The following is a 15,635-nucleotide window of genomic DNA, read 5'->3' on the forward strand; positions in this document are numbered from 1 at the left end:
GAGCAATTCATCGCCCGCTTACCAGCCGGAACCACGGAGTGGGTCCAGTGCCACCGCCCAGCGTCGCTGGATCAGGCCGTAGGACTGGCGGAGGATCATTTGGGCGCCCTTGTGCCCCCTACCATTAATCGAGACCCTGTTCGAAAGAATTGGGATGGATCTCGTCGGGCCATTAGATCGGTCAACACGAGGGTACCGCTTTATATTGGTTCTGGTGGACTGTGCAACGCGATACCCGGAAGCGGTGCCTCTTCGCAATATCTCAGCACGCAGTATTGCAGAGGCCCTCTTCCACGTCATCTCCCGGGTTGGAATCCCGAAAGAGAGTCTGACTGACCAAGGCACCTCGTTTATGTCACGAACACTGAGCGAACTGTATGGGCTACTGGGTATTAAGCCGATCCGCACCAGCGTTTATCACCCACAAACGGACGGTTTAGTTGAACGGTTCAATCGCACCCTCAAGAATATTATCAAAAAATTCGTAAGTGAGGACGCACGTAACTGGGATAAGTGGCTCGAACCCTTGTTATTTGCAGTGCGAGAGGTCCCCCAAGCCTCCACGGGGTTCTCCCTGTTTGAATTATTATATGGGCATAAGCCGCGCGGCATCTTAGATGTACTGCGGGAAAATTGGGAGGAGGGACCTTCACAGAGCAAAAACGAAATTCAGTACGTTATGGACCTGCGCGCAAAACTCCACACGCTCACCCACCTAACTCAGGAGAATTTGCGGCAGGCCCAGGAACGGCAAACCCGCCTGTACAACAAGGGCACGCGCCTTAGAGAGTTCACTCCGGGAGATAAGGTACTCGTCCTGTTGCCCACGTCGAACTCCAAATTAATCGCCAAGTGGCAAGGACCCTTTGAGGTCACACGGCGAGTCGGGGATGTCGACTATGAGGTTAGGCGAACGGACAGGGAGGGGGCACTACAGATCTACCACCTCAATCTGCTGAAACTCTGGAACGAGGAGGTCCCCGTGGCGTTGGTGTCGGTAGTTCCGGAGAAGGTGGAGCTGGGGCCAGAGGTTCAAAAAGGGACATTGGCATCACGTACCTCTCCGGTCCCCTGTGGAGACCACCTCTCCCCGACCCAACTCACGGAGGTCGCCCAGTTGCAGGCCGAGTTTTCGGATGTGTTCTCGCCCCTGCCCGGTCGCACTAACCCCATAGAACACCACATAGAGACGCCCCCGGGGGTGGTAGTGCGTAGCCGCCCTTATAGACTACCCGAACACAAAAAAAAGGTGGTTCGGGAAGAACTTCAGGCCATGCTCGAAATGGGCATCGTCGAGGAGTCCCACAGTGACTGGAGCAGCCCGGTGGTCTTGGTTCCCAAGGCCGACGGCTCGGTCCGGTTCTGTGTGGACTATAGAAAAGTCAACGCGGTGTCTAAATTCGACGCGTACCCAATGCCTCGTATTGATGAGCTGCTCGATCGACTAGGCACGGCTTGCTTTTACTCGACACTGGATTTGATGAAGGGATATTGGCAGATCCCCTTGACTCCATTATCCCTGGAGAAAACGGCCTTTTCCACACCGTTCGGCTTACACCAGTTCGTCACACTTCCGTTTGGGCTGTTTGGGGCGCCCGCTACGTTTCAGCGGCTGATGGACCGGGTCCTCCGGCCCCACGCCACCTATGCGGCCGCTTATCTAGACGACATTATCATTTATAGTAATGACTGGCAGCGGCACCTGCAACACCTGAGGGCCGTTCTTAGGTCGCTGAGGCGGGCGGGACTCACTGCCAACCCAAAGAAGTGTGCGATTGGGCGGGTGGAAGTATGGTATCTGGGCTTCCACTTAGGCAACAGGCAGGTGCATCCCCAAATTAATAAGACAGCAGCGATTGCGGCCTGCCCGAGGCCCAAGACCAAAAAGGGGGTGAGACAGTTCCTGGGGCTGGCTGGCTATTATCGTAGGTTTATACCTAATTATTCGGACGTCACCAGCCCGCTGACTGACCTCACTAAAAAGGGGGCACCAGATCTGGTCCAGTGGACGGAGCAGTGCCAGCGGGCTTTCTCTGAGGTAAAGGCTGCACTGTGTGGGGGGCCACTTTTACACTCCCCTGACTTCTCTCTCCCTTTTATGTTACAGACGGATGCGTCGGACAGAGGGCTGGGGGCCGTTTTGTCCCAGCAGGTGGAGGGGGAGGATCGCCCCATCCTATACATCAGCCGGAAGCTGTCAGTGCGTGAGGGGCGCTACAGCACGATTGAGAAGGAATGCCTGGCGATCAAGTGGGCGGTCCTCGCCCTCCGTTACTACCTGCTGGGGCGCCCTTTCACCCTCTGTTCGGACCACGCGCCCCTCCAGTGGCTCCACCGCATGAAGGATGCCAACGCGCGGATCACCCGTTGGTATCTGGCACTCCAACCCTGCAACTTCAAGGTGGTCCACAGGCCGGGGGTGCAGATGGTCGTGGCGGACTTCCTCTCCCGTCAAGGGGGGGGGGAGTCGGCTGCAGGCCGGACGGGCACCCGGCCTGAGTCGGGCGGTGGGGGTATGTGGCAGCGGGGGCGTGGTCAAGCGCCGGTCTGTGACAGGAGGGCGGAGCCAGGGAAGGTGAGTGGCAGAATCGCTACACCTGACGGTAGTTAACCTGTGTTTTGTGTGTTTTCCCAGTAACCGCTCCCTATTTAAGGAGGCAGAGAGAGAGCAGAGGGAGCGCAACCCGGGACCAGAGCAGAGTGTGCGTGTGTATGTGGGCTTATACCGAATTTAAAACTGAAAAGTTGTCTAATAAATAGCCTTCTCTGCCTCTAAGCGTTGTCCTGCCATCCTCTGTGCTCCACCCACACTTTGCTAGCGCTACAGTATGGAAGTCCAAATATTTTCCAGGAACCCTCAGTTCTAATGCATCTGGGATGCAAATCCAAGGAACCTCCTTTCCAAGACATTAATATCATCTCCACTGTAGGATGATTAATGATCTTAGTTTTCACCCAAAGTGCACCACACTGCTACACACACAATGTTTCTTCAGGATTTCCCCTTTTGGGAGCCTTTAAAGTGCACCTGACACCAAAAAACATGTTAATTTGTTAATTTCCGCCATATTGAGTTGAATAAAATGACAGATTTACTTCACACATCGCGCGACAGAATAGTAAGAAACATTGTTTTGAATGGCCCGCCACGCAGATAAATTGATATCACGGCGAGCCAACCCACGGCCGAGGAAGAAGGCAGATATGACGTCACATGCAGAACCGCTGACGGCCATTTTCTCAGCTTCTTGTTGTTCATCAGTGCTTTTGCAAGTGAATATTTTTGCGTCTGACTTGTGGATTTTGGTGAATATGCCTGCTCGTTGTGTTAGCTGGGTTTTGCTCCAACACCAGGGAAGCCGGGTATAGTCTGTATACCTTTCCCAAGGATCCCATCAGACGCGAAGAGTGGGCAAAACAAGTGCGCCGGACACGGGACATGTGGACTCCCAATGACAGGTGGGCCTCTGACAGACTTGTGACACTTGTTTGATTAGCTGTTGATTGATGATTTTTCGGTGTAGATCTCCATCTTGTAATGAGATATTTACTACTAAATAATAGCAATAGGTGAATTTGTTCATGATTCAAAGTTCTGCCACAGTTCTGCTGCAATACCATGTTGGCTGGACCTTATAGGCCTAACATGCAATTGAATTTCATCAGGTCATAGAAGTTTTTATTCTTATCAAATAAAAATGTGAGAAAATGGCCAGAATCTAAAAGACCATGAACTTTCAAGAGAGCATATTTTTTTTAAAAGGAAGTCAGTGCGGTCAATGATTGTCAATTTTATACCGTATGATAGAAGTATTTTATCCTGTTATCATTTACCACCTAAGATACGGCCTATTTTTCAACGAAAAATAACATTTCATATTATCTCATCTCATCTCATTATCTCTAGCCGCTTTATCCTTCTACAGGGTCGCAGGCAAGCTGGAGCCTATCCCAGCTGACTACGGGCGAAAGGCGGGGTACACCCTGGACAAGTCGCCAGGTCATCACAGGGCTGACACATAGACACAGACAACCATTCACACTCACATTCACACCTACGCTCAATTTAGAGTCACCAGTTAACCTAACCTGCATGTCTTTGGACTGTGGGGGAAACCGGAGCACCCGGAGGAAACCCACACGGACACGGGGAGAACATGCAAACTCCGCACAGAAAGGCCCTCGCCGGCCACGGGGCTCGAACCCGGACCTTCTTGCTGTGAGGCGACAGCGCTAACCACTACACCACCGTGCCGCCCATTTCATATTATGACTATTCATAATAACACAATAGTTCGCAAATTACTGAATCTTCAAATCTTCAATCTTCAAATTTGACGTGAATCGAAGGGTTTGTATGCAAACCTAAGGCGATTTTTGGTAATTATATCAATGAAAACCAATCCAATGCATACAAATAGGATGTTGTCATATAAGATATGGGCAATCTTACTACTTGCATGGATATTTCACAGTATTGTCTCTTGAGAGAATTCAACATACTAACTCTGTTTAACAGGAAGTGATTAACACAAACAAGTGAAATGACCTAATCATTATCACGTTGCCATTGATGGCAGGATGTGTAAGGTAAACAAATCCCGCTCAGGCGGCAGCCGGGATGTGTACCTCACCAATCCCACTGTCAATGGCAACCAGGAAATTGTTGCAGAATAATACAGAATAATACTGACTTGCTACTTGTGTTACAAATTTATTATTATTATTATTATAAATTTTCAATCACTCAGTCATAAACTCTGTACTACACAGTACATCTATATCCTAGGTAAGTTTTTAGATGCTTAGTTACAGTAATAGGGGAGAGGCCTGGATTTATGCAACAGTCCACGTCAAGACCCAGTGTGTGTGTGTGTATGTGGGGTGGCGTAGACCGGGCAAGGGGTCATTCCCTGCCTAATCGCCTCCCCCCCACACGCTTTCCTCCCTCATCCTTCATGCCCCCCCCCCGAGGACTAGATCTATTATTATTATATTACCATTCAGTGCTTTGGAGTCTCCCGATGTCAGCTGGGATCACGACGTCCTCTGCATTGGTCCCGTCGTCGTCTGTGTCCGAGTCAGAAATCTCGCCTTCTGCAGGCAAATCGTCCAGATACGGCTCAAAACGATAAGGAAAAATGCCACCCACTGCTTCCTCTTCATGTAATCCGACATGTCCAGTGTCAACCTCAAAAAAGGGCCTCAGTTTCTGAAGACTGATCAGAAAATCGCTCTGTTTCGTCGGCCATAGCTGCATAGAAGGCCAAGCAGTCATTCTGCATGTGACGTCACGGCAAATATGGCGGCCACTGACAGCGGCTTGGTGCTTGGCCAGATTGATGCAGCTGTGCACAAAGAGTTTTGTTCTGTTGGTGGTTAGTTCTATCATGAAAGTGATCAGTGGTGTTTGTAGTTTTATTACAGAAACCTATTTTAGAACATAATTTTGCTGTCAGGTGCACTTTAAAGGTCTTGCATAGAACCCTTCCTCATCGTCGGCTGCTGTTCACAGGGATCATGAGACGCAGGCGGCAGCTACAAGTTTCACCCAGCCTGTTCGGTCTTGTGTAGCTTCATGTAGCTTGCCAGATGTTAGGGTTACTTCGGAACCGGCATGTAGAATTTTTACTATATACTCTGAGTAGAGTATCCTCTTCCCACCTCTTGCACGTTGACCATGTTCAGGGGTCCAAAGAGCAAACTTGGTAATGAGCTCTTTCTGAGGCTGATGAAGCTGGTGGCCTAGCCATTGAAGCTGTCTTTCCTTGACTGCTAGGGACAATTGTTTCTCTTGCACCCTTGCATGTAGATCTTCGCTACTCACATACTCTTGCCGCTTGATATTCAATATGATTCAGCGGCATTGTCTTTGAAAGACATCTAGAATTTCACACAGGTTAGATGTCGAAACCCATGCCTCACAACCATAGAGTAGCACGCTAAGATCAGACACTTTGAACAATGAGATCTTTAGCTTAATGTCAGCTGTTGATGTCCAAAACCTTTCAAGGATCCAAAAGATGCCTCAAGCTTTGCTTTTTCATCACTTTAAGTCAGCCAGATTGCTTGATACTTACGAACCAAGATTCCAAGTAGGAACTGGAAAACAATCTTTTGTTACTGATGCTGCAAGGAGATTTCAGAATGTAAAGGGTTTTTATAGCCTAGTAAACTAGACCCACCCGCCTAGCGGCCAAAAATATTTTTGCCTAGCGAGTGGGTCTAGCCTCGCACCATATAAACAAAAACACCCCGGGCATCAAATCATGCCCGCCAATCACAACGCAAGGTTTTTGTTTGGATTCTTTGGGCGGGCTTTTGCAGGAGTGACGACAAAGCTGTGCGACGCTGGAGAAAGCGCAACAGGAAAGATGGCTACGGCTAGTGAACAGCGCGCGTTTGACTCCGCTTTGGAATCAGTTTTAGAAGAATTAGACTTGGAGTTTTGGTTGAAACATGAGCAGGAAGAGGCTCTCCGCTCATTCCTTTTCAAGAAGGACGTTTTCGCTGTTTTGCCGACCGGCTATGGCAAAAGTCTGATCTACCAGCTGGCTCCGCTCGTAGCCAAAAGGATGGGGCTAGTTTGTGCAGTACGAAGAATTAATAAACAGCTTTGAAACATTACTTTTTGATTGTTTCTTATTTTCCTGTTATTTTAAATTTAAGGGAAATTATTTCACCAAACACCACTAAATAAAAACTCTCAAAAACAGTTTAAGCAAACCCTTGAAAAACACTTGAAAAAAATGAGTGTATGTTAAGTATGTGGTACAGACTCCAAACTTGTGGTCATTATCTCCAAACTTCTTAATATCTAGAACCTGTTTATTAACTAATACGCATTTTGAAAAATTATTTATTTCAAGGCCTCCCCCACTGCTTTCTGTCGCTCTGACTACGTCACAGTCACTGTTGCGCTGATTGGTCAGAGCGTTGGCCTATACGCACAGAGACAGTTTGAAAGACAGCGGTTTGTTCCTCCCACCCCGTCGGAAATGTCTACGGATCTAGGCCAGACTAAATATTCACATTTAGTCTGGCTTGCCAGGCTAGGGTTTTTTATGGATTTGTTTGGATATCGAATGGTTCTGGATTCCTAAAGTGGGTCTACTTTGAACCTCCTCTAGATTGACAAACCAAAGAAAACTTAAGGGTTCAAGGTTTAACCATTCTTTGTAGTATTGTGTTTCCTGGTTTTTATCTGTTTATACTTTTCCAGTTTGTCCCACGGTGCACATAGAACCCTTGTAATGAGCATTTGTCTTTTGGACAGGGTTCCAAGTCCATTATACATTTCTGTTTACAGAATTGAACAGATATAGACGTAGAACCCCAACTGAAGAATGCTAAACTATCCAAAAGATCCTTGAAGGAATCTTTTGCAAGGATTCCTTAGGGGTTCTTTGGATGGTTAATGGTTCTTGCTTTGTATACCTTCCTAGATTGACAAACCAAAGAAAGCATTAGGGTTCTAGGTCCTTTCTTTGCAGTGCTATGTTTCATGATTTTCACCAGTTTGTACCACTTAAAAAACAAGTTCCATCGACAACCCAAAGAGTACTTTGACTTGGTTTGGTAAAAGTTATTTGTAAAACCTTACAACAAGAGAGGATTTCAAGTTCACTCTTAAAACAGAACACAGAAAAAAGAAATCCAAATTAGAACCTCTGTAGTAAGCTAAGAACCCTTTTCTGTATGAAGTACAAGTAGTCAATTTCCAATTAATACTAACATGGCAAAGAGGTTTCAATCTGTAAATAATATTACTACAGGGGATCTTTGTATGGTTAATGGTTCTAGCTAAGTGGTTCTACTGTAAATCTTTGAACCTCATCCAGATTGACAAACCAAAGAAATCTTTAAGTTTCTAGGTTTGAAAACTCTACATACATCCTTACAGCAAAGTGTTTCCTATTTAGAGAGAGTTCCAAGTATGCTTTTAGGAAAAAATAAAGGAAACAGCTTTTGGTTGTCCCTCTGAGGGAACCCTTAAAGGTTGTAGACCTTGCTTTTGGAGTGTTTAGAATAATAAGCACCCTTACCTATATGTACAAAGGCCCCTCAAGGAATCATTTCTTACCAAGTCTGCAAGCATATTTCAACATGTAAAAGATCAAATCTAATCCCCTTAAGAGTTTTTTGGTTGAATCTCTCGGGGAACTCTTAAAGGTGACATACCACCATACAATAGACTGTTTCCAAAACAGAATCAAGAATCCTTTCATGTACAAAGAATTTCATAAGAATCCCTGGAATCATTAAATATCCAAAGAGCCAATGAGGAACCCATTTCTCTGTTGAGCATATGATTATGGATTCACTTGTAATATTGTCGGTGCACTGCAGCACCATCAGCTCTCTGCAATCAGAAAGGGTTCCCATCATCCCAACACAGTTGTGCCATGGATACAGGGGCTCTGATGACCAAATACTGTGGAGATCAAACTCGCAACTTTTTCTCCACACTAATCAATCTCATTAGCAAATGGCCTCAAGGTTTGCATCATCAAGACTTGATGCCTCTCATACAATGTCTTTCATAACCTGAAACCCCAAACAAGTTATGGTGTATCAAGCTATGAAACTTGGACAGCATATCACCATCAAATACACTGACTTGAAAACTTTCATCAAGCAAAACTGTGATCAACCCTGAACATCAGTTGGGATGACTATATCACAAACAACGAAGTATAGTACTGGCAAGAACAAACTCCATGAGAATCCAAACGATCATTGAAAAACATCAACTCCAGTAGTTAGGGTATGGAAAAATTATGCCAGACACAAGAACCTCCAAACAGATCCTGTACTCTGAACTTACAGAAGGTCAAGAAGTACAAGGTACAAGAAGTGCACCTAAAAAAAACACTTTTGTGATTCCACCAAGAAGGCCTTGCCCTTATTCAACATCCAACAAAACAACTGGGAAAAAGTAGCTGAAGACGATCAGAACTGGTGGCAAGCATGCATAGAGGGAGCTGTTGGAAGCTGAAGAAAAAAGAACCAGAAGAAAGGAAAGAGCTTAATAACATCATCTGCGACAAAGACCAACTTGTCAGTTTCGGTGCCGATTCTCTGACCAACAATTCATCTCAAACTTTGGAAGGTACAGTCATGAAAAATGGAAATATCAGCAACACTGATGAAGAAACTTTGGAAACATCCTCGACTTGAGGAAACGCAGATGATGGATGTAAGTGAAACCCTCCCCTTTGGGGGTTCTTCTAGTGAAGAATCCTGTGTGTTGCTAGATGGAACAATGTAGTGTTAGAAGATTATTGGTTGCTGGTAAGTGCAGTTATACACGTCTTTATAACCACAGTACAATCTCAGATCTCTGTCTGGAACCTGTGATTTAGTGGTATTTCAGATGTGGAAGCAAGGTTATATCTGGGGTTTTTTTGTTTGTTTTTTACGTGAAAGAACCTTCTGTGTTCAATCAGGATCATCGTGCCTTTTTATGTGCCTTGGTACTTTATATCCTAGTGGCAGGTTCTTTTTAACGGAAGATTCAATGGACTGCAGCAGACGCCGAGCTACCATGCTGTGGGATGTTCTCAGTGTGTGTCAAAGCTCCTTGGCTCACTTTTTGATCTTCATGCACTATAGATATAACTGAGTGCATGCACCTCACATCTCTCTTGCACTCTCTTGTCATATAATTCTTTCCCCTGAGCTGAAGCAATACACTGTTGTATCCTAATATAACTGATGAGCAATGTACATTGTATATATCATATATAGTTTATGTGGCAGAATAGATTCATTTTTTTAACTATGCTGAATTTCCATCAAACCTCCGCATTGTGATCCTGCTTTGTTGAATAACGCATGAAATCTGCTGCTGCCTGCTGAGCTTTACAAGCTGGTCGAAGTGTGACAGCAAAGAATACCTTGGATTTTGGTTCCTTATGCTGCAATCCAAAATAACACACACACACACACACACACACACACACACACACAAAAAAAAAAAAAAAAAAACCCAAACCTTTTGGTTGTTTAGGGAGCTTTTACCGTTGAAAGATGTGAATAATAAAAATCATGATACTAGCTTTTCATTCATTATATGACTGCAGCCGGTGTAAAAACACTGTATATCATAGCTGCTTGGTTCACTTTTCATAACTCAAGGTACAGCTAACAGTTGCTAAATTATGAGTGAAACGTCTAAATACACTGTAGGGCCCAAAACACAGAGTCTACAAGCAAGTCATTTTTACATAATTCATAATATAGTCTGGAAGGGGGGGCGGCACGGTGGTGTAGTGGTTAGCGCTGTCGCCTCACAGCAAGAAGGTCCTGGGTTCGAGACCCGGGGCCAGCGAGGGCCTTTCTGTGCGGAGTTTGCATGTTCTCCCCGTGTCCGCGTGGGTTTCCTCCGGGTGCTCCGGTTTCCCCCACAGTCCAAAGACATGCAGGTTAGGTTAACTGGTGACTCTAAATTGACCGTAGGTGTGAATGTGAGTGTGAATGGTTGTCTGTGTCTATGTGTCAGCCCTGTGATGACCTGGCGACTTGTCCAGGGTGTACCCCACCTTTCGCCCATAGTCAGCTGGGATAGGCTCCAGCTTGCCTGCGACCCTGTAGAAGGATAAAGCGGCTAGAGATAATGAGATGAGATGAGTCTGGAAGGGACGCCAGGGCATCATAGGGCACCATTCACATGCTTCTTCACACCCAATAAAGCAGCAACTCTTCTTTTTCTTTTTAGATAATTTTTCCTACTTCTGTGTGGATAGGATAGGTTGAGCCGATAGGATGACGGGTCATTTCCCAATGGCCCAACAATAGCAGCTTGTCAGCAATGGGGCTCAAACCACTGACCCTCCAATCAGTAACCCAGAGCCCCTAGGTATGGATGAGTGTGTTGTCCTGTGATGGACTGGAGCCCCATCCAGGGTATATTCCTGCCTCACACCCAGCATTCCAGGGATAGACTCCGGATCAACCAAGACTCTGACCAGGATAAAATGCTTACTGAAAATGAATGAATGTCAACCTGGATAATAAGCGTACATAGAAATCTTTTACGTTTTGCATTTTTCTTGAGCAGTAGAGTTTTTGGGAAATATCAGGAATAATGCAAGAATAACAATACAAATATTTTTAATGGACAATCCTTTTATACGAAGGGTTGGTAATAGCTTTTTGTCCTGCTATTGATTTTGCCATTTGAGCTGAAAATCGTGGCCATTATTTTTGTGCTCTGTAGTTCTGAAAAAGTGCGCAGCTGGTACAAGACAAGCACAGACACTCAGCTTGTATTCCCAAAAAAAACTTCAGCAACCGCACTGCAAAATTTCCCTTGGCACCATTCATACTCACTTTCTCATATAGAACTTCCTGCTCTTTGCTGAGTACTGATGAGTTCTTAAATAGCCATTGAAAGACACCCTCGGGTACCTGTCCTCAATACACATCCCTCCACATAGAGTAGATGAATGTGTGTGTGCGCGTGCATGCAATGGAGAAAAAGCTGGTCTATCTATCGACCCGCTGCCCAGCAGCAACTCAATACACCACTGCTATTGATTTCCTGTATGCGGCCCGGCCACCTGCCTGCAAGAGAGTGGCCAAACCAGCAGGCAGATAAAATGATGGATTTTTATTTATTTTTTTGTCCCTGTTGGAAGAAGAATTTATAGGAGAATAGACAGTACCTGGGCTGAATTTTGAATTTGTAAGCTGAGGTGGATTTATATTCATCGACACCGCTGTGCAATTTCACATCTTAAATTTCCCTTCAATAACATCACTTGTACATGTATTCCGAGGCAAATCTGAACGACAGCATTGCAATACCAATTAAAGGCAATAATGGTGTGAGAAAGCCATCATGCCGTGAATAGCACCCATTTCTATTGGATCACCTCCTGTGGGGTTTTTCAGAAATATTCTCCACTGCTGCTCCCAGCGAGTCATTATAGCAATCAAAACCACAGTAGTTCCGAAAACTTTTTGGAAGTTTTGAAAGCAGTGGGAACAAAAGGAAGGAATATGAGGGGTCTTATAGAGCAGCTTCTAAAGGATGAGCACGTATCTGTGAGTGTACTTGATAAGAATGTACAACCTCAAATCAGAAAAAGTTGGGACGGTATGAAAAATGCAAATTAAAAAAAAAAGCAGTGATTTCTAAACTTACTTTGACTTGTATTTCATTGCAAATGGTATGAACCCAAGATATTTCATGTTTTGTCTGGTCAACTTCATTTCATCATTTGTTAATATACCAAAAAAACTTGGGACATGGGGCAATTTAGGCCAAGTAATGAGGTAAAGGCCCGGTCACACAGCGCTTTACGGCTTTATCACGGCCAAAACCCGTCAAAAAGTGCTCTCCCGTGAAGCAGACGATGTTGTTCGTGTTGATGTCGAAGTTAAGACGTGTTACAGTCGATATACAGACGTGACAGGACGCAGGGGAAAATCGGAACGGCGTCGGACGCGGCAAAAACTTTTGGACTGCTCAAAACTTTAGACCGCGGACAACCACGGCCGGCACACGTGGTAAAGACGTGCAACACACGTGAAAAACACGTGATAATCAGTGTCCCGGCCGTTATTAAAACTTGGGGAGACGTGGTAAGACGCAAAAGTTTGGCGGTCTATCACGGGCAGAGCACGGTCATCGGACGGGTGTTACGCGTTGGTATCACGGGATATAGCGTGTGTTTAGCGGCTTATCACTGAGAAATGGATTTTTCCGCGTACATGGCACTATCTAAGCCCGTTAAACGATGTCTCAAACAAGTTCTAAATTCGATTGATCACTGTCTAATCACTTCTGCATCACTTCTGATTTGCGGCATGTATAAATACCGTAATTTTCTGAGACCTCGGCACTTGCAGTCTAGATGTCAAGGGGTGAACATGAACCCTCAACGCTGTGATGTCCTCATCTTAATGCTCCAGCACCAACAGAACCAACTGATACAGGCTCAACATATCCTTGCTGAGAGAAGAAGAAGGAGGAGGAGGAGGAGGAGGGTGGTACGGAACATCTGGGTACGTGACTGGATTGCGAGGAGACCTCAGCTTGGGCTTTACGACCGTCTCATGGTCGAGCTGCGTAACGAAGATCCAAGAGCCTTTCAGAACTTTATGAGGATGCCTCCTGCGATGTACGATGAAATTGTGCAGAGACTGAAACCAGCCCTGCGCGACCGCTTTTATATGCGCAGCAAGCCGCTCTTCCAACGACGCTGAGCCGCGGTTACCCGTGATTTGGCAGTGCTATGGCAGTGGAGTGCCCGTTTTACGTCCGCGCTCAACACATGATCGGCAGTGCTACAGACGCGATGAGGCCGCGGTTATCCGTGGTAACTTGTCGCTTTTTTCCCTGCGTTCGAACACGTGCGAACCTATTTTTAGCCTTACATGTGGCTGGACTTGGTTAGCTGTGCTTAGGCAGTGCTGCAGCAGTGAAACAGCCGCCGACGGCCATACCCCGTACAAAGCACGGCAAAGCCAAAATTGACCAAAAATTACCACTTACGACCACGTCCACCAGATTTTTGTATCTTTTTGTACGTGATATAGACGCGGAGTGCTGTGTGACCGGGCGTTAAAACAATTCAATAATGATGTGATTTGAAACAAGTGATGCCACCAGGTTATTTTAATCATGATTTGGTACAAAATCAGTATCCAGGAAAGGTCTAGTCTTTGGAGCAAAGATGGGCCAAGGATCTCCAGTTTGTCATCAAATGTGTGAGAAAATTAATGAAAATTTTAAAAACAATGTTCCTCATAGAAAGATAGGAAGGGATTTGGATATTTCACCCTCTACGGTGCATAATATTGTTAAATGATTCAAGGAATCTGGAGGAGTTTCAGTGCATAAAGGGCAAGGGCTCAAGCCTAAGCTGAACACCTGTGATCTCCGATCCCTCAGATGGCACTGCATCAAGAACCGTCATTCATCTATAGCTGATATAAATGACATGAGCTCGGGATTACTTTGGCAAACCTTTGTCAAGCACTACAATATGGAGTTACATCCACAAATGCCCGTTAAAACTTTACTGTGCACAAAGGAAGCCTTATGTTCACTGTGTCCAGAAGTGTCGTCGACTTCTCTGGGCTCGGAGGCATGGGATGGACCATTACACAGTGGAAACATGTATTGTGGTCAGATGAATCAGTATTCCAGGTTTTTTTGGAAGAAATGGACCCCATGTGCTCCAGACCAAAGATGAACAGGACCATTCAGACTGTTACCAGCAACAAGTCCAAAAGCCAGGGTGTGTCATGGTATGGGGTTGTGTCTGTGCCCTTGCCAAAGGTAACTTGCACTTCTATGATGGAGCATTAGTACATTGAGATTTTGGAACAACATATTCTGCCTTTAAGACAACATCTTTTCCAGGGATGTTTAACAAGACAACGCAAAACCACATTCTGCACACATTACAAAGGCATAGCTGTGGAGGAAGACGGTGCCTGTCCCATCCGTCCCCAAAAGAGAATGTGTGGTGAATTTTGAAATGAAAAATATGACAATGACAACCCTGAGCTGTTACAAACCGTAAGACAGGAAGAATGGGATAAAATAACACCTGAAACACTTCATCACTTGGTGTTTTCAGTCCCTAAACGTCTTTTAAATGTTGTGAGAAGGAATGGCAATATTATAAATTGGTAAATGCTTTACTGGCCCAACTTTTTCATCTCATCTCATCTCATTATCTCTAGCCGCTTTATCCTTCTACAGGGTCGCAGGCAAGCTGGAGCCTATCCCAGCTGACTATGGGCGAAAGGCAGGGTACACCCTGGACAAGTCGCCAGGTCATCACAGGGCTGACACATAGACACAGACAACCATTCACACTCACATTCACACCTACGGTCAATTTAGAGTCACCAGTTAACCTAACCTGCATGTCTTTGGACTGTGGGGGAAACCGGAGCACCCGGAGGAAACCCACGCGGACACGGGGAGGACATGCAAACTCCACAGAGAAAGGCCCTCGCCGGCCCCAGGACTCGAACCCAGGACCTTCTTGCTGTGAGGCGACAGCGCTAACCACTACACCACCATGCCGCCCGGCCCAACTTTTTTTTTTTTTAAATGTGCTGCAAGAATCAAAACTGAAATAAGTGTTTATTTTGAGTGCAATCCATGTCAACTATTATTTACAAATCATTGTTTTCACTTTTAATTTAAATTTCAACATACCATCCCAACTTTTTCTGATTTGGGGTTGTGTAAATACAGTCTGCGCTTTGGTTCTATTTGAGGCGTTATTTGCATTTCACCTTTATTTTATGCTGTTGTTCTATATCTTCAGAAATGGCAAAACAAATAATATAATTTCGGATTATCTTTTTAAAAAAATCATGTAGGATAACCATGTTAGCCAGTGAAACCCAAGCTGTGTCTCATTAGCGAGCTATTACATTTCTTTGCTAGCTTCTGTGTTAGCTGGTTTTAATGACTGTCAGGCTAAACTTAATTTTAGCCTTCTTCTTCTTGTGAAATAAGCCTGTTAATTATGCTATTACATTAGTATGCTCACTTGTTAGCTTGCAAAAAGGTTCAGATTTTATGTTGTTTTTCTCCATAACAAGATGTTTTGATGGTCGTCAAGGTAAGAATCAAAGACAATCAAGACAATTCTATCAAA

General features: G+C 45.2%; 1 protein-coding gene across 2 annotated transcripts in view; it reads left to right on the forward strand.

Annotated features, from left to right (window-relative positions):
• pank4 (pantothenate kinase 4 (inactive)) overlaps positions 1-15,635 on the forward strand; it is a 108,289-nt gene that overhangs the window by 92,375 nt on the left and 279 nt on the right. The window lies entirely within an intron of this gene.

This window comes from Neoarius graeffei, chromosome 26 (genome assembly GCF_027579695.1).
Source record: "Neoarius graeffei isolate fNeoGra1 chromosome 26, fNeoGra1.pri, whole genome shotgun sequence".
Lineage (NCBI taxonomy): Eukaryota > Metazoa > Chordata > Actinopteri > Siluriformes > Ariidae > Neoarius > Neoarius graeffei.